The sequence below is a fragment of the Panthera leo genome, chromosome A1 (genome assembly GCF_018350215.1).
Source record: "Panthera leo isolate Ple1 chromosome A1, P.leo_Ple1_pat1.1, whole genome shotgun sequence".
Taxonomy (NCBI): Eukaryota; Metazoa; Chordata; class Mammalia; order Carnivora; family Felidae; genus Panthera; species Panthera leo.
This window is the reverse complement of record NC_056679.1, coordinates 82,796,200-82,822,118: the sequence shown is the minus strand read 5'-3', so window position 1 is coordinate 82,822,118 and position 25,919 is coordinate 82,796,200. Positions and strand designations below refer to the sequence as shown.

General features: G+C 38.8%; 1 pseudogene; it reads right to left on the bottom strand.

Moving 5' to 3' along the window:
* Window positions 1-5,994: 5,994 nt before the first annotated feature.
* LOC122229484 lies at window positions 5,995-17,404 on the bottom strand (annotated as a pseudogene).
* Window positions 17,405-25,919: the final 8,515 nt, after the last annotated feature.

The window sequence follows — 25,919 nt, the reverse complement described above, 5'->3', positions numbered from 1 at the left end:
TTTTCAAAGACAAAAGAAATGTGCAACCCCAAGAATGAACAATAATGCAAGCTATGGATTTTGGTTGATTGTTAATGTGTCAGTGTAGGTTTATCTATTGTAAATAATGTTCTACTCTGGTAGAGTATGTTGATTCTGGAGGAAGCCATGCATGTGTGGAAGTATAAAGTATATTGAAATTCTCCATACCTTATTCTCATTTTTCTTTGAATAAAAATCACTGTTGGCACATAGTCTTTAAAAATGTAAGATTTATTTCACCATGACAATGAAGAGTGGTCTCCATCTACAACCCTTGCTACCTAAGCAGGTACCAGGCAATAAATAACAGACTCAGCATTTCCTGTTTTTCAAATTTTAAAAAAATCAACCTTCTAAAACACTAAAATAAAATAATACAATTTAAATCAAGAGGTTGTTCTTTGAAAAAACAATCATAAATGAAAAACTACAGCCAGTCTCAAAACATTTAATTGAGAAGACTCAAATAAATAAAATCAGCAATAAAGAAACTAAACTGACAGAAGAAACACAGAAATGAGAAGAATTATAAAATAATATAGAAAGACATTACATGGTAACAACTCAACAAACAAGAAGGAACAGATAAATTCCTGGAAATAGACAGTTTGAACATTCTATTATAATGAAATTGAATCAGTAGCCAAAACACATGCACACAAATCAAATCAAAATCCACAATCTAATGGCTTCACAGGTGAATTCTATCAACTATTTAAAGACGCATTAACAACTATTCTCAAAGTAACCAAAACAGAAGATAAAGAAAAACTTTCAAATCGATTATAAAGGCCACTACTACGCAGATATCAAAAACCAGACAAAGAAACTAAAATATAAAATAACAAAAACTATAGGCCAATGACTCTGATGAATATAGATGCAGAAATTCCTCAACAAATTTTACCAAACAATATTCAATATTAAATTTTAGAAATCATTATCCATCCTCCACTGTGATTTTTTTGTAGTGATGCATGGGTGGTTGAAAATTCACAATTAAAACTACTTGATAAATGCCATCAAAACAATGCAGGGTAAAACCCATAGGATCCTCCCTGTAGGTGCAGAGAAAGCATTTGACAAACTACAGCATTCATTCATTATAATAAGGCTCAGAAAGCGGTTTTTGAAAGAACATATCTCAATATTAAAGGTTCAAATATGGGGAAAACATGCTAAAATCATATTCAATAGTGAAAAAATGAAAACCCTTCCTGTAAGATCAGGAGGGAAAAACAAATACCCACTTTCAACACCTTTGTTCAAGATAGTACTGAACGTGGTAAACACAGCAATAACAAGACAAAGATAGACAAGTATTTCAAATTGGTAAAGGAGAATGAAAACTTACAATGGGCAAAGGGCATGACATTTTATTTATTTTTTTATTTTTGTCAATATATTAAGTTTATTGTCAAATTGGTTTCCAAACAACACGCAGTGTTCATCCCAAAAGGTGCCCTCCTCAATACCCATCACCCACCCTCCCCTCCCTCCCACCCCCCATCAACCCTCAGTTTGTTCTCAGTTTTTAAGAGTCTCTTATGCTTTGGATCTCTCCCACTCTAACCTATTTCTTTTTTTTCCTTCCCCTCTCCCATAGGTTTCTGTTAAGTTTCTCAGGATCCACATAAGAGTGAAAACATATGGTATCTGTCTTTCTCTGTATGGCTTATTTCACTTAGCATAACACTCTCCAGTTCAATCCATGTTGCTACAAAGGGCCATATTTCATTCTTTCTCATTGCCACATAGAACTCCATTGTATATATAAACCACAATTTCTTTATCCAATCATCAGTTGATGGACATTTAGGTTCTTCCCATAATTTGGCTATTGTTGAGAGTGCTGCTATAAACATTGGGGTACAAGTGCCCCTATGCATCAGTACTCCTGTATCCCTTGGGTAAATTCTTAGCAGTGCTATTGCTGGGTCACAGGATAGGTCTACTTTTCATTTTTTGAGGAACCTCCACACTGTTTTCCGGAGTGGCTGCACCAGTTTGCATTCCCACCAACAGTGCAAGAGGGTTCCCGTTTCTCCACATCCTTCCCAGCATCTATAGTCTCCTGATTTGTTCATTTTGGCCCCTCTGACTGGCGTGAGGTGATATTTGAGTGTGGTTTTGATTTGTATTTCCCTGATGAGGAGCGACGTTGAGCATCTTTTCATGTGCCTGTTGGCCATCTGGATATCTTCTTTAGAGAAGTGTCTATTCATGTTTTCTGCCCATTTCTTCACTGGGTTATTTGTTTTCGGGGGTGGAGTTTGGTGAGCTCTTTATAGATTTTGGATACTAGCCCTTTGTCTGATATGTCATTTGCAAACATCTTTTCCCATTCTGTTGGTTGACTTTTAGTTTTGTTGGTTGTTTCCTTTGCTGTGCAGAAGCTTTTTATCTTCATAAGGTCCCAGTAGTTCATTTTTGCTTTTAATTCCTTTGTCTTTGGGGATATGTCAAGTAAGAAATTGCTATGACTGAGGTCAGAGAGGTCTTTTCCTGCTTTCTCCTCTAGGGTTTTGATGGTTTCCTGTCTCACATTCAGGTCCTTTATCCATTTTGAGTTTATTTTTGTGAATGGTGTGAGAAAGTGGTCTAGTTTCAACCTTCTGCATGTTGCTGTCCAGTTCTCCCAGCACCATTTGTTAAAGAGACTGTCTTTTTTCCATTGGATGTTCTTTCCTGCTTTGTCAAAGATTAGTTGGCCATCCGTTTGTGGGTCTAGTTCTGGGGTATCTATTCTATTCCATTGGTCTATGTGTCTGTTTTTGTGCCAATAACATGCTGTCTTGATGATGACAGCTTTGCAGTAGAGGTTAAAGTCTGGGATTGTGATGCCTCCTGCTTTGGTCTTCTTCTTCAAAATTACTTTGGCTATTCGGGGCCTTTTGTGGTTCCATATGAATTTTAGGATTGCTTGTTCTAGTTTCGAGAAGAATGCTGGTGCAATTTTGATTGGGATTGCACTGAATGTGCAAATGTAGTATTGACATTTTGACAATATTTATTCTTTCAATCCATGAGCATGGAATGTTTTTCCTTTTCTTTATATATTCTTCAATTTCCTTCATAAGCTTTCTATAGTTTTCAGCATACAGACCCTTTACATCTTTGGTTAGATTCATCCCTAGGTATTTTATGCTTCTTGGTGCAATTGTGAATGGGTTCAGTTTCTTTATTTGTCTTTCTGTTCCTTCATTATTAGTGTATAAGAATGCAACTGATTTCTGTACATTGATTTTGTATCCTGCAACTTTGCTGAATTCATGTATCAGTTCTAGCAGACTTCTGGTGGAGTCTATCGGATTTTCCATGTATAGTATCATGTCATCTGCAAAAAGAGAAAGCTTGACTTCATCTTTGCCAATTTGGATGCCTTTGATTTCCTTTTGTTGTCTGATTGCTGATGCTAGAACTTCCAACACTATGTTAAACAACAGCGGTGAGAGGGGACATCCCTGCCGTGTTCCTGATCTCAGGGAAAAAGCTCTCAGTTTTTCCCCATTGAGGATGATGTTAGCTGTGGGCTTTTCATAAATGGCTTTTATGATGTTTAAGTATGTTCCTTCTTTCCCGACTTTCTCAAGGGTTTTTATTAAGAAATGTTGCTGAATTTTGTCAAAGGCCTTTTCTGCATCGATTCACAGGATCATATGGTTCTTATCTTTTCTTTTATTAATGTGATGTATCACATTGGTTAATTTGCGAATGTTGAACCAGCCCTGCATCCCTGGAGTGAATCCCACTTGATCATGGTGAATAATTCTTTTTTTTTTTTTTTTTTTTTTTTGGGACAGAGAGAGACAGAGCATGAACGGGGGAGGGGCAGAGAGAGAGGGAGACACAGAATCGGAAACAGGCTCCAGGCTCCGAGCCATCAGCCCAGAGCCTGACGCGGGGCTCGAACTCACGGACCGCGAGATCGTGAGATCGTGACCTGGCTGAAGTCGGACGCTTAACCGACTGCGCCACCCAGGCGCCCCTGAATAATTCTTTTTATATGCTGTTGAATTTGATTTGCTAGTATCTTATTGACAATTTTTGCATCCATATTCATCAGGGATATTGGCCTGTAGTTCTCTTTTTTTACTGGGTCTCTGTCTGGTTTAGGAATCAAAGTAATACTGGCTTTATAGAATGAGTCTGGAAGTTTTCCTTCCTTTTCTATTTTTTGGAATAGCTTGAGAAGGATAGGTATTATCTCTGCTTTAAACGTCTGGTAGAACTCCTCTGAGAAGCCAACTGGTCCTGGACTCTTATTTGTTGGGATATTTTTGATGACTGTTTAAATTTCTTCGCTGGTATGAGTCTGTTCAAGCTTTCTATTTCCTCCTTATTGAGTTTTGAAAGAGTGTGGGTGTTTAGGAATTAGGACATGACATTTTATATGCAAACCTTATTGAATCCACATAAACATATTAGAACTGAAAATTAATTCAGTAAAGTTGTAAAATTCACAACAAATATACAGGTATCTGTTGCATTTCATGCATTCATTATGATGTAGCAGAAAGAAAAAAATGTCATTTACAATTGCATGAGAAAGAAATTATAAATGAAGGTTTCTTTCATCTGAGACATCCAAATCCAAGAGGCACAAAGAAGTGCCATCAAAATCACAAAAGGAGGCAAACATCAAGGTATATTATAGTACAATTTGCAAAATATAGACATAATGAAAACTTTGTAAAAGCAACAAGAGAAAAGAAGTCTGCATCTTACAAGGGAAGATGAATGAGGTTAGCACAAGACCTCTCCATAGAAACTGGGCTGACCAGAAGTAGTGGCATAATACATTCAACATGCTGAATGGGAAAAAATATGCAGCCAAGTATACTTTATCCACTAAGGCTGTTGATCATAATATCAGGAGAGATAATGACTTACCCAGACAAAAAAAAAAAAAAAATGAAACGTGTTGGTGACCATTAAACCAAGCCTGTAGGAAATATTAAAGGGGGACTCAAGAAGAAAGACCCAATGAAATGAAGACTAGAATGAAACAGAGAAAGTCTCCAGAAGCAATGAGAAAATAATAAAATGGCACTAAATTCATATGTATCAATAATCAATCTGAATGTAAAATGATTACATGCTCCAATCAAAAGTCACAGAGTGTCAGAATGGATAAGAAAAACAACACTCATCAATATGTTGCCTACAAGACACTGCTTTTATACCTAAAGAGCCCTGTAGATTGAAAGTAAGGGGCTGGGGAGCATTTATCACACAAATGGAAGTCGTCAAAGCCAGAGTAGCAATATTTCTATCAAAGAAACAAGATTTTAAGCAAAAGACTGTAACAAGAGATGAAGAACATCACTATATCATAATAAAGAGGTCTGACAAGATCTAACAAATGTAAATACTTATGCCCCAACTTGATACAAACAAAATCCATAAAACACTTGCTAACGAACATAAAGGAACCCTTTGATAATAATACAATACGAGTCTTTAACACCCCAATTACAACAATGGACAGATGATTTAAGGAGAAAGTCAACAACGTGACAATGGCTTTGAAAGAGACAGAGGACCCGATGGATTTAACAGATACATTCAGAACATTTCATCCTATAACATCATAATACACATTCTTTTCAAGTGCTTATGGGACATTCTCCAGATTAGATCACATACTTAGAAACTACCTCAATAAGTACAAAATATTGCGATTGTACCATGCATATTTTCCAACCACAGCAGTGTATAACTTGAAGTCAACCACAAGTAAAACATTGGGAAGATCACAAATACATGAAAGCTAAACAACATCCTACTAAAGAATGGCTGAGCCAACCAGGAAATTAAAAAAAAAAAAGAAGAAGAAATACATGGAAACAAATGATAATGAATACATGACAGTCCACATTTGGGATGGAGCAAATAATCATAACAGTGAATGTTTTTGAAATATAGGGTTCCCTGAAGAAGTAGTAAAAGGGTCAAATACACAACCATAATTTACGCCTCATAGAGCTAGAAAAAGCACGACAAATTCATCTGAAAGCTAGCAGAAAAAATGGAAATAATAAAAATTATACTAAAATAAATGATATAGAAAAAAATAAAAATAATCAGTAGAACAGATCAATGAAACAGGAGGTGTTTCTTTGAATAAATTAGTAAAATTCATAAACCCTCATCCAGACTTCTAAAACTAAAAGAGAAAGGAACCAAATAATTAGAATCACGAATGAGCAAGAAGAGATTACCATGAACACCACAGAAATGCAACAAATTGTAAAAGGATATTATGAAAAATTAGTGCCAGCCAGTTGGGCAATCTGGAATTATTGGATAATTCCTAGAAATATACACATTACTAAAGCTGAAACGGGAAGAAATAGAAAGCTTGAATACACTTATAACCAACAAAGAAACTGAATTCGTAATCAACCCCACGCCCCAAGCAAACAAGTCCTCAGCCAGATGGTTTTCCAGGGGAATTACACCAAACATTAAAAGAAGTGTTAATGCCCATTCTTCTCAAGCAGCTCCCCCCCAAAAAAATAGAAATGAAGGAAATTTCCAAACTCATTCTACAAGGCAATCTTTACCTTTCAATGCAAGAATACAAAACCAGAAAATACTCCACTAGAAAAGATAATACAGGGCAATAACCCTAATGAAAATGGATGCAAGAATTCTCAACAAGACCCTGGCAAGTGACGTCCAACAGTACATTTAAAGAATCATTCAAGTGGTATTTATTCCTGGACTGAAATCGTGGTTCAATATTCACAAATTTCAACGTGATGTACAATATGAATTAAAAATGGATAAGAACTATATGGTCCTCTAAAACTACGTAGAAAAAATGTATACAAACTGCTGTCATTTCTTGAGAAAAGTCATCAGTAAAGTAGGAGTATGGGTAATATACCTCCACAGTAGAAAGATCATGTATGAAAGACTCACAACTAACTTGATCGTCAATGGGAAGGAAAAAACTGAGAGCTTTTCCTCCACAGTCAGAAATAAGACAGTGATGTCCACTCTCACCATTGGAATTTAACATAGTAATGGAAGTCCTAGCCTCAGTAATCAGACAGAAAAAGGAAATAAAAGACACCCAAATCGTCAAAAATTCAAACTTTCGCTACTTGCAGATGACATGATACTGTATGTATTAAAACTGGAAGATGGTAGGAAGGGCAAAGAGGAGGTGTTTGCTACATTGACTGGTAGGAGGGAGCCTGGGCTTTGGAGGGGCAGCCTGCTGGGCAAATGGAGCCCTTGAAGTCTAGTTGGCAAAAGAGAAGGAGCCAGATTGCATGAGTTCTGACAGCCAGTGGGACTTAACTTCTGAAATGTTAAAAGTCAACATTTCTGCTCTCGAAGAGCAAGGAGGGCCAGAGGATGCCAGGATGGAGAGTTGTTAAGGCCCAGAAGGACAGAACTCTGGGGGAACAAAGGTGCTGGAAAGCTCCATTTCCCTCTCCTATCCCCCATCCGAAATTCCAAAGGGAAACAGTTCCCATCACTGAACTTGCTTGCACCACACAAACACCCAACACTAGATTTCTGTGGATCCTTCCTTCTGACAGGACTGCCCTCTCCCAGAGCTACACAGCCCCTTCCACAGGGCACCAGCTATGGGAAAGTTAGCTAAGCCTGCCCCTCCTGCCCCTGTGCAACTTGCTTATCCTCCCAGGCTAATATGCCCTGGGCCAGATTCCATAGAAGCAGTACCACAAGCCTGACAGTGTGCAAGCAGCCCAGACAGAGGCCACACCACTCCACAGTGAGTCCTTCCCTTGGGACAAGGGAAGATAAAGTACACAACAGCCTGACTGTGGCCCCAGCAGTGGGCTGGTGGCAGATATCGGGTCTGACTGTGGCCCTGCCCACCAACACAAGTTTCTCTGGACAACAGGAAAATGCCCTGTACTTTGGAGCTACCACAAGGACTACCCAAAATTACAAAACGGAAAAATTCTCCTCACAAGAAATTCCAGGAAGTAGTGACAGATAACAAATTGATCAAAACCGATTTAAACAATACAACAGAACAAGAGTTTAGAATAATAGTCATAAAATTAATCACTGGGCTTGAAAAAAAGCATAGAGCACATCAGAGAATCTATAGCTACAGATATCAAAGGACTAAAAAATAGTCATGAGGAGTTACAAAATGCTATAAATGAGGTGCAAAATAAAATGGTGATGGCCATAACATGGATTGTAGAGGCAGAGGAGAGAATACATGAAATAGAACGTAGAATTATGGAAAAATGGAAGCTGAGAAAAAGAGAGATAAAAAAAAAATCCAGGATCAAGAGGGGAGAATTAGTGAAATAAGTGATGCAATCAAATGGAACAATACCCATACCAAAGAAATTCCAGAAGAAGAAGAGAGAGAAAAAGGGGCTGAAGGTGTACTTGAACAAATCACAGCTGAGATACTACCTGGCAATGAGAAAGAATGAAATTGGGCCTTTTATAACAACGTGGATGTAACTGGAAAGTGTTATGCTAAGTGAAATAAGTCATACAGAGAAAGACAGATACCATATGTTTTCACTCTTATGTGGATCCTGAGAAACTTAATACAAGACCATGGGAGAGGGGAAGAGGAAAATGTTAGATGTTTTTACCGGGTAGCATTCCATTGTGTGTGTGTGTGTGTGTGTGTGTGTGTGTGTGTGTGTGTGTATTATATATATCACATCTTTATCCATTCATCAGTTGATGGACATTTGAGCTATTTCCATAATTTGGCTATAGTTTATAGAACTGCTATAGACATTGGGCTGCATGGTCCCATTCAAATCAGCATTTTGTATCCTTTGGGTAAGTACCTAGTGGTGCAATTGCTGTGTCATAGAGGAGTTCTATTTTTAACTTTTTGAGGTAGCTCCATACTATTTTCCAGAGTGACTGCCCCAGTTTACATTCCCACCAAAAGTGCAAAGGAGTTCCCCTTTCTCTGCATCCTCAACAACAGCTGTGGTTTCCTGAGTTGTTCATATCTGCCACACAGCTAATATCATCCTCAATGGGGAAAAACTAAGAGCATTCTCCCCAAGATCTTAACATGGCAGGGATGTCCATTCTCACCATTGTTGTTCAATATTGTACTGGAAGTCTTAGCTCTGAATCAGACAACAAAAAGAAATCAAAAGGATCCAAATCAGCAAGGAAGAAGTCAAACTCTGTCTCTTCACAGATGACATGATACTCTATAGGGAAAACTCAAAAAAATCCACTGAAAATTGGCTAGAGCTGATACATAAATTCAGCAAAGTCACAGGATATAAAATCAATGTATAGCAATTGGTTGAATTTCTATACATCAATAATGAAGCACCAGAAATTGAAATCAAGGAATAAATCCCATTTACAATTGCACCAAAAAAAAAAAAACAAAAACAAAAAACATAAGATACCTGGGAATAAACCTAACTAAAGAGGTAAAAGCCCTGTATCATGAAAATTATAGAAACCTTATGAAAGAAATTGAAGAAGACACAAAGAAATGGAAAAACATTCCATGCTCATGGATTGATAGAACTAATATTGGTAAAATATCTATGTTACCCTAAACAATCTACACATTCAATGCAGTCCCTGGAGTTTGCTTTTTGGGAGATTTTTTTGTTTGATGATTCATTTTATTACAAATTATTGGTCTGTTCAAATGTTCTATATTTTTCCTGATTCAGTTTGGAAGATTATATGTTTCTCATAATGTATAAGTTTATTCCGTAGTGTTCAATTTGTTTGCATATAATTTTAATAATATAATCTTATAATTATTTCCATTTGTGTGTTCTCGGTTCTTATTTCTCCCCATTCATTATGGTTTCACTTAGTTGTCTTCTCTTTTTTTGAGAAGTCTAGCTCAATTTCTGAGTTTTATCTATTTTCCAATTGCCTCATCATTTTTGAAAATCTTTTTAAAGAATCTGCTCTTGAATTCATTAATAGTTCTATTTTTTCTTAGTTTATATTCCTAGGTGGTGGATTTTTTTTTAATTTTGCAACCAGAAAGTTCTGGGACTGTCATTGATGACCTTGTTTATGATTGGGTGGAAAGTGGTGCAAATAGACTTTTGTTCACTTTGATTATGTAGTGACTCTTATGTTTTGTAAACATTTCAAATTTTCAAATTATTTTTTTGCAGAAAATTTGAGATAAAGCTACAGATATACTCTGTTTCCACACAAGCATAGCCTCCTCCATATACCCATCCTCTACTGGAGTAGCACAATTTGTTACAATTGCTTAACATACTTTGACACATCATAATCACCCAAATTCCAGAGTTTACATTATTGTGCCCTTCTGGTGTTGCACATTGTGTGGGTTTGGAGAAATGGATAGTTATTTCTAGGCACCATTTTGGAATCTTACACAGTGTCCCTGTTGTCCTAAAAGTCCCCTGTATTCCAAATATTCAACACTGTTTCTTCTTGTAAAGGTGGGCAATCATTGATATTTTCATTTCTCTGCAATTTTGATATTTACAGAATGTCTTAGAGTACAAGTCATGCATATGCAGCCTCTTTGGTTGTTTATAGGATAAAGTCACCAGTGAAGTAACCCATGGTGTTTGATACAGAAACATAAATGCAGTTATGACAAGGATAAAGTTTAAAGTTAATTATAACAAAGTTGTTATAGTTGTAAGGGTATACTATGAAAAAGTATATGCCAAAAAACTGGGCAATGTGGAAGAAATGAACAAATTCCTAGACACTTACCAACTTGCAAACTGAAAGAGTAAAGATCGAAAATTTAAATAGACCCACAACCAGCAAGGAAATTGAATCAGTTTCAAAAAATTCTCAACAAATAAAAGTTCTGGGCCCGATCAATTCCCAGGGGAATACTGCCATATATATATATATATATATATATATATATATATATATATATATATAAAGAAGAGTGCATCCTATCCTTCTCAAACTATTCCATAAAAATAGACACAGAACAGAAACTTCAAATTCATTCTATAAAGCCAATATGACCTTGATTCCAAAGGCAGGCAAAGACCCCCACTAAAAAGGAGAATTACAGGCCAATACCCCTGATAAACATGTATGGAAAAATTCTCAACAAGATACTACAAAATTGAATTCAAGTGTACATTAAAATAATTATTCATCATGATCAGGGATTTATTCCTGGACTGAAGGGCTGGTTCAATATTTGCAGATCATTCAATGTGACAGAACCACATTCATAAAAGAAAGAATAAAAATGATATGATCTTGTCAATAGATGCACAAAAAGCATTTGACAAAGTACAGCATCCATTCCTGATTAAAAAAAAAAAAACTCAACAAAGTAGGGGTTTATGTAACATACCTCAACATTACAAAGACAATGAATGAAAGACCGTCAGCTAATTTCACCTTCATTGGGGAAAAGCCAAGAGCCTTTCTCCTATGGTCAGGAACAAGATAAGGATGCCCACACTCACCATTACTAATTAATAAGTAGTAGAAGTCTTAACCTCAGCAATCAGACAACAAAAAGAAATAAGGGGCATACAAATTGGCAAGGAAAAATCAAAATTTCATTATGTGTAAATGACATGCTACTCTATATTCAAAACACAAAAGATCTCCACCAAAAAATTTCTAGAACTAATCCACAAATTCATCAAAGTTGCAAGATATAAAATCAATGTGCAGAAATATGTTGCAATTCTATACAACATAACAAAACAACAGAAAAATAAATCTAGGAATCAACCCCATTTACAATTGCAACAGAAAACATATGATTCTTAGGAATAAACCTAACTAAAGAGGTGTATACTCTGAACAATACTACCCAAATCAATCTGAAAACGACTACCCAAATCAACCTACACATTTCATGCTACCCTTAACAAAATACCACCAGCATTCTATGCAGAGTTAGATCACACAATCATACTTTGTATGGAACCACAAAAGACCCTGAATAGCGAAAGAAATCCTAAAAAATAAAACTGGAGGCATTACAATTCTGGATTTCAAGCTATATTCCAAAGCTGAAGTCATGAAAACAGTATGGTACTGGAACAAAAACAGATTGATTACTGAAACTGAATACAATACTCAGATATGGACCCTCAACTATATAGTAAGCTCATCGTCAAGAAGGCAGGAAAGATTATCCAATGGAAGAAAAAAACAGTCTTGGGTGTCTTGGTGAGTCAGTCGTTTATGAATCTAACACTGGCTCAGGTCATGATCTCACCTTTCGTGAGTTCCAGCCCCACATCAGGGTCTCAGAGCCCAGCTCAGAGCCCAGAGCCTGCTTCAGATTCTGTCTCTATGTCTCTGTGCCCCTCCCCCAACTTGTGCACTGTCTCTCTCTCTGAAAAATAAATAAAGATTAAAAAAATCTCCTCAGCAAATGTTTTTGAGAAAACTGTACAGCGAAATGCAGCAAAATGAAACTGGATCACTTTCTTACACCATGCACAAAAATAAATTCAAAATGGATGAAAGAACAAAATTTGAGACGCGAAACCATCAAAATCCTAGAAGAGAACACATGCAACAATGTCTTTGACCTCAGCTACAGCAACTTCTTACTAGACATGTCACTGGAGGCAAGAAAAATAAAAGCAAAAATGAACTATTGGGACTTCATCAAGATAAAAAGCTTCTGCACAACAAAGGAAACAATCAGCAAAAATAAAGGGAGAGGAAGGTGGGTGATGGGTATTGAGGAGGGCACCTTTTGGGATGAGCACTGGGTGTTGTATGGAAACCAATTTGACAATAAATTTCATATGTTGAAAAAAAAGTATTTGGTATACATCTTCATGCTTTTTAATAGTTGCATACTATCCTACTATATGAATGTACCATAGTCAGTTTTGTGCGTGGACATCTGGTATCTGGGTTGTTTCCAATCTTTTGCTTTTACAAATAGCTGAAATCAATGTAATTTCATGTGTGTGTGCTGATAGATCTTTATGGTAAAATTTTTAAAATGGAATTTCTAGGCCAGAGGGGACATTACATTTATCAATATTGCCAATTATCAATTGTTTTCCATAAGTATTAAACAAATTTACACTTCTGCTAAAAAAAAAAAAGTAAACTGAATGGGACAAGATATTTGCAAATAACACATCTGATAAAGAGTTTGTATCCAAAATCTATAAAGAACTTATCAGACACCCCCAGAAATTAAAAACAAACAAACAAAAAAATAAAAGCACAACAATCCATTGAATAAATGGGTAGAAGACATGGATAAACACTTTTCCAAAGAAGACATCCAGAGAGCTAATGCTCACATGAAAAGAAGCTCAACATCATTCATCATCAAGGAAATACAAATTGAAACCACAATGAGGTATCATGTCACACCTGAAAAAAAAATGTCTTAAATTAACAACTCAGGAAAAAACAGATGTTGTCAAGGTGGGAAAGAAAGGGGAATATTTTTGCACTGTTGGTGGGAAGGGAAACTGATGCAGCACTCTGATAAACAGTATTCAGTTTCCTTAGAAAATTAAAAATAGAAGTACCCTGGTGGCCCATCAATTGCACTACTAGGGATTTATTCAAATGATACCAAAAAGCTGTTATGATGGGGCATATGCTCACCAATGTTTATAGCAGTGCCATCAACAATATCCAAATTATGGAAAGAGTCCAAATCCATCAAATGGTGAATGGATAAAGAAAAGGTGATTTGTGGGTGTGTGTGTGTGTGTGTGTGAGAGAGAGAGAGAGACACAGAGAGAGAGAGCAGTGTGAAATACTGCTCATTGATGAAAAGGAGTGAAATCTTGCCATTTGCAACAATGTGGATGGAACTACAAGGTATTATGATACGCAAAATATGTCAGGCAAAGAATGACAAATACATGATTTCCCTCATATGTGGAATTTTAGAAACTAAACACATGAACATAGGGAAAGGGAAAAAATAAGAGAAAAACAGGGAGGGAGGCAAACCATAAGAGACAAACACAGAGAACAAACTGAGAGTTGCTGTAGGGGAGCTGTGTGAATGATGGGGCAGCAGGGTGATGGGCATTAAGGAGGACACTTGTTGGGATGAGCATTGGGTGTTGCATGTAAGTGGTTATTCACTGGGTTATGCATTTTAAACCAATATTATAGTGTATGTTAATGAACTTAAATTTAAATAATAAATTTTAAAAGTTTAAAATTCATCTAAGTTGATGAAAGATATAATAGCTAGAATCTTGAGAAGCAATATTGCAACCAAGCACATTAAAGACTGGAGTATTATGAGGAACTCACTTTTCACTACAGATGTAGGAAGATCAAAATGAGAAGAAAAAAGTTGGTTCACTAGAGTATATAAAAATAAGAAAATAAAATTAAAGAAAAGATTAATAAATTTATAAATTCAAAATTAGACAATAACGTTGCAAATCAGAAATTCATTGTAACAAAAATGTATTAAAATTACTCACGTAAAATATTAACCAAACTGAATAACAGGAAAGAAAATGAAATATCTAAAGGATAAAAAAATACTAATTCAAAGGGATACATGCACCCTGATGTTTATAGCAGCATATCTAACAATAGCCAAACTATGGAAAGAGCCCAAGTGTCCATCAGCTGATGAATGGATAAAAAAGAAGTGACATATATGTATGCAACGGAATATTATTCAGCCATCAAAAACATTTTAATCTCAATAACATGGATGGAGCTAGAGAGGATAATGCTAAGTGAAATAAGTCAGTCAGAGAAAGACAAATACCATATGACTTCACTGAAATGTGGAATTCAAGAAACAAAACAAACAAAGGGGGAAAAAAGAGAGAGAGAGGCAAACCAACAAACAGACTCATAAGTATAAAGAACACACTGATGGTTCCCAGGGGGGAGATGGGTGGATGCTGTGTTAAAAGGGTGATGAGGATTAAAAAGTGCACTTGTCTTGATGAGCAGGGGGTGATGTATGGAAGTGTTGAGTCACTATTTTGTGTCTCTGAAACTAATATTACACTGTATGTTAACTAACAAGAATTTAAATTAAAAAAAGAAAAAAAAAAGAAAAGCAAAAAAAAAAATGTAAAAGCACTGAGAAAAGCGGGGAGAGGTCTAAAACCAATGAAAGATAAAATAGAGAAAAACTACAAAGGTGAGGGTAAAATCTCTGCAGCCTTAATAGAAGCCAGAACACAGAGAAGTAAGTATAAAGAGGGCAGAGAGAAATTGTTGCTAAGTAAAATTGGATACATAGCTAAGTCTCTTGAATAAGAGTAAATTTAAGTTTAAAAATACTGCATAACCAATAGGTAATACTAACATTGTACTAATTCACAATAATAATTTAGAGTGTAATTTTCTTGTACAAGAGACAATTTTCCTAAAGGGAGTTTGAGAATTAAAGTGAAAGAGACAGGAATTGTAAATGCATAGGAATATCTAATCTTCCTGAATGGTAAACTAAACAAACTGGAGGCTCCTTCACATCACAGGTTTCAAAATATTTAGATAAATTAAGATATTTTTTGTTTTATTTAATTTTTTAAGTTTATGTATTTATTTTAACTTTTTAGTGTTTATTTTTGAGAGAGAGAGAGCTCAATCAGGAGAGAAGGAGAGGGAGACGGAAGGAGACACAGAATCCAAAGCAAGCTCTGTGCTGTCAGCAGAGAGCCTGATGTGGGGCTTGAACTCATAGAACATGAGATCATGACCTGAGCTCAAGTTGGCTTCTTAAGCCACTGAGTCACCCAGGAGCCCCTAATTTATGTATATTGAGAGAGAGAGAGAGCACCAGAGTGTGGGGAGGGGCAGATAGAGGGGAAAGAAAGAATTCTAAGCAGGCTCTGCACTGTCAGCACATAGCCCAATGGGAACACATGAACTATGAGATTATGACCTGAAAGGAAATCAAGAATCAGACGCTAACACCCACTGAGCCACCCAGAACTCCTGATACTATTTTTATAAATATTTATTCATTTTGGGGAGAGCGCAAGTTGGGGAGGGGAAGACAGAGGGACACAATATCCAAACACTGCACCTTGCTAGCAGTCTGACAGGCTGACAGAAGCTGAGGCCAATATGAGGCTGTAACTCACAAAGTGTGAGATCATAACAAGAGCTGAAGCCAATGCTCAACTGACTGAGCCACCCAGGTACCCCCCAAAATATAATTTTAAATTACCTTTAAATTAAAACTACAGTTTAAATGTTACATAAACAAATAATCTGACATTTGATTAAAGGAAAAGAACCAATTTTCAAGTTAATTACTTCATGAATAAATAATTGTAAATTGACTGTCATTTTCCTACACTTTTGAAACACATTTTTTTTTCTTTTATCAGAACAAATTAACACCAATGCACTGATAGTGGCATAGACATTGGACACAAGCTTCTGAAAATCCAGGATGACTCTATCTTATGTCCATAACAGAGTTGCGGAGAAGGAAATGATGTCGTCCACCCAGTACATGGCCACAAAGAAACTCACAAACAACAGGACGGTATGGGTGACCCTTGTCTCTGGGGAGACTCTTGAGGAGAGGCTGGTGCTGTGAAGGTGTTGGCACTGCCTCTGATGCCTGGACAAGAAGGCCACCATGTATGCACTTGAGAGCAGCCTGACTCCTATGAAGAAAAAATCCCTGGATAATGTCAAAATGAAAAACAGCACCTGATGATGAAGCTTATGTGGTAAAATGGACAGTATTTACTGACATGCAGTAGATTCCTCTGGGTCACGTTAGAAGCAGAAGTATGGAAGATACAGTTATTATTGAGAGACAAACAGAAGCAATTGGATGATAAAAGAATGAAAGATGTACTTTGTGAATTTCTGTTAAAGAGTTTTTAATCCTTATTTATTTTTGAGAGAGACAGATACAGAGCAATAGCAGGGGAGGGGAAGAGAGAGAGGGAGACACAGAAACTGGAGCAGGCTCCAGGCTCTGAGCTGTCAGCACAGAATCCGATGTGGAGCTTGAACTCATGGACCATGAGATCATGACCTGAGACGAAGCCAGACAGTTAACAGACAGAGCCACCCAGGCGCCCCTGTGAATTTCTGTTTAAATCTGACCAACCAGGGGGTGCTGGGGATGATGATGATGATGGCCTAGAGGATGCTCAGGAGGCAGGTGGTGCTCATAGACAGACCAAGTGTCTTTGCAGAATAAAGCCTTACACTTGAAATATTCCAAAAGTTTAATATTTCAATCAGATCTGTAGACATCATAAACAGTATAGTCAATTGTTTCGTTATGTGGACAAGGGCGAAGTGACCAATCATAAGGTCAATGGGTTTAGGCCTGTGATGCAGGAGTATGAAGGTATGGAAGAGAAGGAGGACTGGGTTGGCTGATTCTAATGCCTATTTGTAAAAGTTGGCATAGTTTAATAGTAATGTAAATGGAAAATATGTTTATCATAGGCACCAAGAAAAAACATATTTTGTGTATCTGAAAAACAAGACCTCACAACATTAATGTGATTTACATTGTTGGCAAAGTCATCACCATATCACAGTTTTTATTTTACTCAAATGTATTTCATCCAATTTGTCAGAAAAGCTGTGTTGTCTTAGAAATACATTCTCAACATTATTTGTACATCCAATTTGAGTATGTGAGTATTTTACATATGTACATATGTATCTGAAATCTGTATGTTATCTATCTATCAATCTATATCCATCACCTATTTATCACTAACTAGGGAGAGAGAGAGAGAAAGAGGGAAAGACAGAGAGAGGGAGAGATAGATTTCACGCAACATATTCAACTTCATGTCAAGATAATGTATCCATTTCTCACACTGCTATGGTACATGCATTTTTTTTTACTTTCTGTTCTGAATTATCCTGTCTCATATTCAGCACCAAGAATACTAATAGTCATAAAAAGAATGCACAAGTGTTTGTATAGTTGCACTGTTGTATATTTTATGTTAATGGTAAAGAATTGTCAATCAAATATTTGGGAAAAATAATGTCCAGGTGAGGTTCCCATTAGGAATTGTGACCCTTTCTTCTTCCTCCTTCCACACTTAGGGACCATCATATTTACATTGGGCTTATCCTAATAATTCAGAATGATCTCACTTTAAAATCAGATAATTATTAATCTTTCTTCTACAATTGACACATAAACTATTGTACTCATATTAGAGATATGAAGATTTGGATGTGGACATCCTAGGGGAAGAAAGCACAAATAGGGAGAGGTGTTGGGCTTGGGTGATTGAACTAAGGGTCATCCTACAACTGGGTGTCCCCATGGGGCTGTGGGGGCTCACAATGTCTCTGGGATCCTGGTGGGGGCAGTGACAGGGAAAAGGTCAGGGGAAAGAGCAAGAACAGGGGCAGGAGCAGGGACTGGGGCAGAGGCAGGAGCAGGAGCAGGGGCAAGGCAAGAACAGGACCAAGGGCAGAGGCAGGGGCAGCGGCACCAAAGGGGCAGGAGCAAGGCCAGGGGCAGGAACTGTGGGAGGGCTGGGGGCAGGAGCAGGAACAGGGCTAGGGTCAGCCCTTGTTTCTGGAGACTCCCCATTGGTCACTTTCTCCCTGTGTCCAGAGTGGCCCTCCTGGGAGGTTGGACACATGGGCACCTCAACAGGGTAGACGGAGCACGGGTCTGCCAGCCAATCCCTGATCTTATCTGTAGTCTTCTGCAAAGGCACTGAATAGCCGCTGTCCCAGAGGTATCACAGACCTGCTCAGCCATCGTCAGGGTCCTTCTGCCTTCTCCCACGGATGCTCCCAGATAACTAACCTGTCTACAGCCCTGCACCCAGGATGCAGTGACATACAACTTCAGGTCTCAGGATGAACCTTGGGGACACGAGGGAAGCCCCATAGCACCCTGTCCCTCTCAGCCAGCCTTAACCTGGGTTGTGAGCATGACCATCCACCGGGCATCTGACCCTTTATCAGACTGTATCTCCTCAGGTGGGCCTGCCACACATGACCCTTCCTTCCACACATAGACACACACATGGGGAGGGGAAGTGGGGCCACACAGGTCAGTAAAAGAGGTATCAGGCTTGACTGGCCAGATCTGGGACTCTCTCTGTTACCTTTGGGTCTTTCCAAGCTAGAATCCAGAGGCACCCAGTGTGAGACATGACACACTGTCTCCAAGATTGGGAAACAGTGTCACTGTTGGCTCTCCTGAGCTGATAGCCTTGTGACATGGGCACACAGCAGGAAAGCATGTTGCTTATGTGCAGGTTTCCAAACAAATAAGCCAAGCAAGACGCTGTCTCCAGAATGTGGGTGCCTGGTTACCGGGTTGTGAATTCTGTTGTGTTCTGTTGTCAAGGAAGTGTGGTCACTGCCTGGGTTCCCCTTACCAGGCTTCTTCCTCATGCGAGAACCATGCCCTCAGGCTGCAGAAGGGCTCCACTCCACCCCATACCCTGTCCATACAGTGACACCAACACACCTCACCAAAAGCCCCCAGGAGGCCTGGGCGCAGCCAGTGCCTCAGCGTTGAGGACACAGGGTTGGGTTGAGGCCAGGCTCCTGCCCCTGACCATGAGTGTGACCCTGCACAAATCCTGGCCTTCTCAGGGTCTCCCTAGTGCCCCACATTGACCTCCATGCTAGCATGAAGCATGCTTTTGTTTCTCCCTCTCTCTCTCTACCTCACACCCTCTCCCCATCTCAAGCTCTCCAAATAAATTAGGTAAATACACATGGAAATGAACAAAGAAATCAATAAACACATTTATAACTACATTGAGACAAAAATAGCCTTGATTATGTTTTTACTGAACACTTGGATGGGAATATTCTGAGTCTTACTTTATTAATTGCTCACTGTATATGTATTGCAACAGTGACAATATTCAAGGAGCTCAGAAGAGTTAACTAAGTGTAAAGATTTTGTTGTATACAGTGTAAACATATGTAATATAGGATGATGATAAGATATAACTTGATAGTTATGTTTTGAGAAAGTATTATAATTTTTTAAAATTGAATTCCTACTGATGCTCATTTTCTCTCTAGAACAAATGTGAATTGTTTTGTCTAAATTTGTCCCATCAATGAGGAATATCAGAAATGGGATGAGCTGGGATTTCTACTCAAGAAAGGAATATCTTTGTATTCTGAACATATTCCATTTATTCCTCCCCACACTGAAAATTTCACCATTAACTCCATTAGAAAGCAGGACTTTTTCTTTCTTTTTTTTTCTTTTTTTTTTTTCTGTTATCCCTGTTTTCACAGAGAATAATATGGTGTGGGATAGGAATCATGTTTGAAAACAAAACATACCGTCTTAAATGGCCCACTTGCCCATGAGGACATACACTAGGCGAGACAGGAGCAAGCTGGAACCACAGAATGTAGAGGTGCCTTCACTCTGAAAGTTGTCTGATGACCCATCACCATGGAGATGTGATGATGCACCTTTGCTTCCATTCCAATTGTCACTGTGTGAGCTGAGCTGTTGCAGTTTGGTCACTGGTGAGAAGTTCCCCCATGATGGGAAATGTGAATTGTTGTTCTTTAGGTATGTTCCTACTCATTTTCTGAATTCTGTTCTTTCAAGTAGGCTATTTGCCACTGAAATTTTCTCTTGCTGTTCACCTCCACCCCTAATTTGTCAACTGAGTTCTATGAATGTACTATCTTATTTTGCTGTAAAACTTAAGTTCTACGTTTGATTTTTCCACGGAGCTGGCTTTCATAAAGATCTTCCTCAATACAGAAAACTATTTCTGAATTCCCATTGTGTACACAGTCTTACTGAGTACACACACAGAGAACACACCCACACTGCTCTCATTGGGTCAGGAGAATCTTGATTCCACCCCAGCAACAGACATGACAGGGAAGGGAATTGGAGCTCAACTCTTCTGAATGCAGATGTCAAATTCTGAACGTAAATATGAGTAGTCTAAATCGTGACACTTTTATATGGAAAGAAACTAGGATTTCTTGGGTATTGTCCTGGGCTGGTATGGAAGGGACCACGAGCTGTCTGGGTGATGCCTGAGGGCAAAGGAGAAGGGAACATGCCATTGGGTGGGTGGAATAAATGTTTGGCAATGTTTGGCAACTTAGTAACGGACTGCCTGATAACAGTCAAAGGGAGACCTCAGGTGGGGTCTCCAGGCTGGGCACAAGGAGGAGACGCTCTAAAAACAGACAGGAGTCTGAACTGTACACCTACAGTGTCCAGATAGGATAAAGAGACCTAAAAATAAAGACTAGATGTGGGAGAGGAAGGAAGGAGCAAGGAGGTGTTCACTGCAGCCACTGCATCCAAGCCAGTGGCTCTAGGCCAGACCTTATTCCAGGCCCCTTAGGATTTTCCTCAGATCAATAGTAACACTCTGAGCATCATAAACTTCATTCATTCAATCAGCAAGCCCCAGCACAGATGGTAACTTTCCTGTTCATCCCTACAAACTTCTCATCAGGATTGGTCAGTTGAAGGGAAGCAAATTCTTGTCTGAGTCCTAGTGTGGCAGTTTGTTTGGAATGGCCCAAATATTGAATCATCTTTGGGGCCAAGCAGACCACTGGTCCATGTGAATGTTCAAATAGCTATTGGGAATGCCCTAGGTGAGTGAGCTGACTTTCTGAAAAGCTGGGGGGGATGGCTAAAGGTACACTTCCCTGGTCTTCCATTGGATCTTCATTTGGAAAAACTGTACCATATTTTCTGTCATGGACTGAAACTGAAAGCAGGAGGCTGGGGTAGGATGCAGATTATTTCCGTAGCACAGGCCCCTCCCACCTGGCACCCACTGTCTCCCACAGAATCTTGGGACAGGAGGATGTCTGTAAGTGAGGACAGTTCCTGATTCAGAGGTACAAAGCACTTCCTCACAGACCCTGGGCAGGTCTCAGGTGGTCAGCGATCTCTGAACCAGAGACGTAACTAACTTGCTCTCCAGGATATGTCATACATCATGGTGGACTCTCCAATCAGGTCACTTCGTGTCCCTAAATTTCTTTGTCAGCCACTGTGAAATATTGGTGACAGCCTCTGCTTGCCCTCCCAACAGTACTGACACGGGGATGATAAGAGTAGATAATACATGTATTCTCTGAGCTGTAGAGAATCACTACCGTGGGAAGGCGAAACAGTGAGCTTCCACACTCCAACATGGTGCAGCCCTCCAAGTATCCTCTCTGGAGTCAACCATTATCATGTGCCTAACTCCTCCTGTAGACATGCAGTAACTGAACACTTAACAGAGAAATTGTAAAGCACCCAACATTTGTTGTTCTCGAGGTTTCACTTGTAGTACATCACTTTTAGCCCCATCAGAGCACATGAATGAGCACAGCATCTTAACACGTTCACATGTGAGAACAGGAAACTGAGGAACAGAGCCCTCTCTTACCTCTGTCAGGTATGTGTAGATTCTTATTGTGATGTCAACCCTGGCCATCAAGTGTGGTGACTGTGCTTTACCGCATTTCTATTAATGTCTCTGCTAAATAACAGGATTGGCCCTCCAAACTTGGCTGTGAACCGTTTGAGGTGCAAACCAAAGCTCAACATTTTTCTAAGTCCATTTTTGATGCATGAGATTTGTCAGGCAGCTGGTGAGCAGGGAGAGTGGAAGGATGAACTACGAGAAAAGCATGACAAATTGTTCTATGGTCTTCTTCCATCAAGATGCCAACCTTACTATTTCTCTGCATTGCCCAGGAAATTGCTGTGGACATGAAGCACAAGATGTGCCACCCAGGACAACAATATCCATAAAGAAAAGAGACTGCTTCTGGTCGCACACCAGGGTGCACCATCTTCCTGTACCAGAGGAAGGTACCGTGGAAATTTACTCATTAAGTTAAGAATAATTCTTTTCATTCATTGTCCTGTACTTTCAGAACAGTATAAAATGTCGAGGCAGGCATTTCAGCAATTTCAAGGCTAAAAATTTAAACTCTTTGAGTCAATCATACTACAATAACTATAGAAATTAAGAAACATTTCTATATCAATGAAGGATCCATGTTGAATGGTACACAAGTGTCTAGTACCTGAATGTATACACGTTAGCTACCTTTTGAACAGAGATCAATCTAGGTCTCCCCATGAAACAGTGTTTTCCGATTTTTTAAAAATAGTAGATATGATTAGCAACATGTTCACTTAACATAAACTTTTGGGGCACCTGGGTGGCTCAGTCAGTTAAGCGTCTGACTTTGGCTCAGGTCATGATCTCACACTCCGTGAGTTCAAGCCCCGCGTCGGGCTCTGTGCTGACAGCTCAGAGCCTGGAGCCTGTTTAGGATTCTGTGTCTCCCTCTCTCTCTGCCCCTCCCCCACTCACGCTCTGTCTTTGTCTCTGTCTCAAAAATAAATAAACATTAAAAAAAAAGAAAAAAATTTAAAAAAAAATTTTTTTAAAACATAAACTTTTAACACATAATACAGCAAGTTCCAATATACCACCCCTCCACTTTCCCCCATTCACAACATCTTACATGAGGGTATTACATATATCACAATTCAGGAAAGAACATACATACTTCTTATGAAGTCAAAACACAGTTTATGTTGAAAGACCTTCTATGTGCTTCAGGGTTCTATGCGACTGACAAATGCAGAATTACAAGTATCCCCATTACAGTAACTGACAGAAATTGTGCACCAAATATTCATGGCAGCAGATTTTCCAGTTGACATAGAGACACCACCCAAAAGTCCATCAAGTGATGAGAGTGTAAATAACATATGATCCGTGCAGTCAATGGAAAATTATTCAAACATAAAATATCATAAATTTTACCATATGCTAAAAAATGCATGAACTTTGAATAAGTAATACGCTCTTTGAAAGAAGACACACCTGGAAAGACATACAACTCTATGAGGAAACTAGAGTAGACAAATTTGTAGACTCAGAAAGGAGAAGGTAGGATGGCTGCAGCAGTGGAAAGAGAGAGAGAAGTTATTTACAATAGAATGGAAAAGTCTTGGAAGTAGATGTTAGTGCTGAGTCCACAGCATTATTCTTGTAAAGAATGCCACCCAATGTGTACTTGTAGCATCATAGAAGGATCAAATTAATGTGTATTTCATCCTGTACAAACCTAATAACGCAGAAGGATAGAAGACAAATTCGCTAGCGGCATATATGCAGGCCAGGAAGCTGAAATGGCCCTTTCCAGTGGGCAGGACAAGTGAGCGGACTCCATCACTGAAACACAGTGTGCATTGAGCATTTTCCTATTTGAGACTGATGATTTCACATTGAGTAGAACCCTTTGGCTTGAAATCAAAGGCTCTCTATCTCATTTCCTTCCTGCTCCTCTTTGTCCACCAAGGACATTGGATCATCAGCAGGTCAGGCCTTGTTTGTTCAGGAATCACATGCATGCACTGTGGCTCCATGTCCACTCAAGCAAATCTCCCTGAGTCATTCCTGATCAGCACAACCAATGTCCTGACAGCTGCTCTGTGTCCTCCTAGATGCCAGAGAGGAGCCATCTGAGGACCTTCCCGGAGACAGGGCAGAGGAAGTGGTCCCATCTCTTTCCAAGGTAAGCTCACTTCACTTTCTATGAGAAGTGTTACTTCCTTTATTACCTCTTCAATCCAATGGAGAGAGGTAAATCTGACAATGAACCTTAATTATGAGATATGCAGTTTCTTTGCTTGGGGGAATGCTGAGTGAAAGTCTATTACCCAGTGACAGCAAGTACAAAGGGGCAATAAAACGTGAGAGCACCTGTTTCAAACTATATGCAAGTGAACACTTTCCTCAGCAGGACATGTTCCTACTAAAAAGAATTTAGGATTTGATGATAAGAATGAACTTGACACATCTGGCATAACAAGCTCAAAATCTTTACATGTGTCTTCCTTAACTTGGGGGTGGGAAATAACTCAACCACTGTACATAGTGTTTTATCTCCTGATCTTCACCAAATGAAAGACCTATGCCAAAATGTATAGGATGGTGTGATCTTCATCGTGTTTTATTTTCTCAACTACAGATCGATGCTGGGGCAAAGGAAAAGTGTTCATATTTAGGAAAATCAGTCTTTGTGGAAAACTCTAAGGGATAAAGTAGGTTGCGTCCTGTGTCTGTGTTCCTCCTGGGAATGATGGTTAAGGTGTACTGAGAGAGATGTCCAGTAAAGCACTATGACCATGTTTGTTTTATGACCCTAAAACTTGCCCTATTACATGGAGAGCCCAGTTCTGAACCCAGGAGTCAGTCCTCAGTTGCTCTGGACTACTAATATACATCTAGCACTAAGCCATGGCACCATTAGTCACAGAGGAAAGGAATTTTAGCAATGTGTAGCTGACTGGAAGTGCTAGACTCTACAAGACCCAATCACCTCCTAAACTTACACAGTGTCCTAAGTAGTCACATAAGCAGGGCAGAGAAGTAGGCGCAGATGATTTGGGCATGTCGTTGTCTCAAATGCACATAAAAGGACCACATTCTTGTGGTCAGCCCAGAGATTCTGGAAAGTGTGATGCTGCATGGAGCACAGTGCAAGTCCACATCTCTCATAGCTGGGGTCATTGCTTACACATAGCCAATAGCAGAAAAGGAAGAGAGACAATTTAGTGTATTTGATAACATTACCATAAGCATTAAAAGTGCTCCAATTCTGTGGGCTCTTGTGTGGCACAGTTGGTTCAGCGTCTTACTATTTCGGTCCAGGTTATGTTGTCAAGTTTCTGGAGATCAAGTCCTACGTCAAACTCTATGCTGACAGCACGAAGCCTGCTTGGGATGCTGTCTCTCATTGTCTCTGATCTTCCCCATCTCATGCACTTTCTCAAACTAAAGAAATAACCATGAACACAAAAGGAAAGAAATACCACAAAACTGTAAGCACACACCCATAGGCCATTCTGAAACAGGAACTCAAAATAAAACTGGGTAGTAAGCTACGTGTCTAGCACTTTTATTTCAAACCTCCTGCATGGCAATGGTAGACGTTTTCAG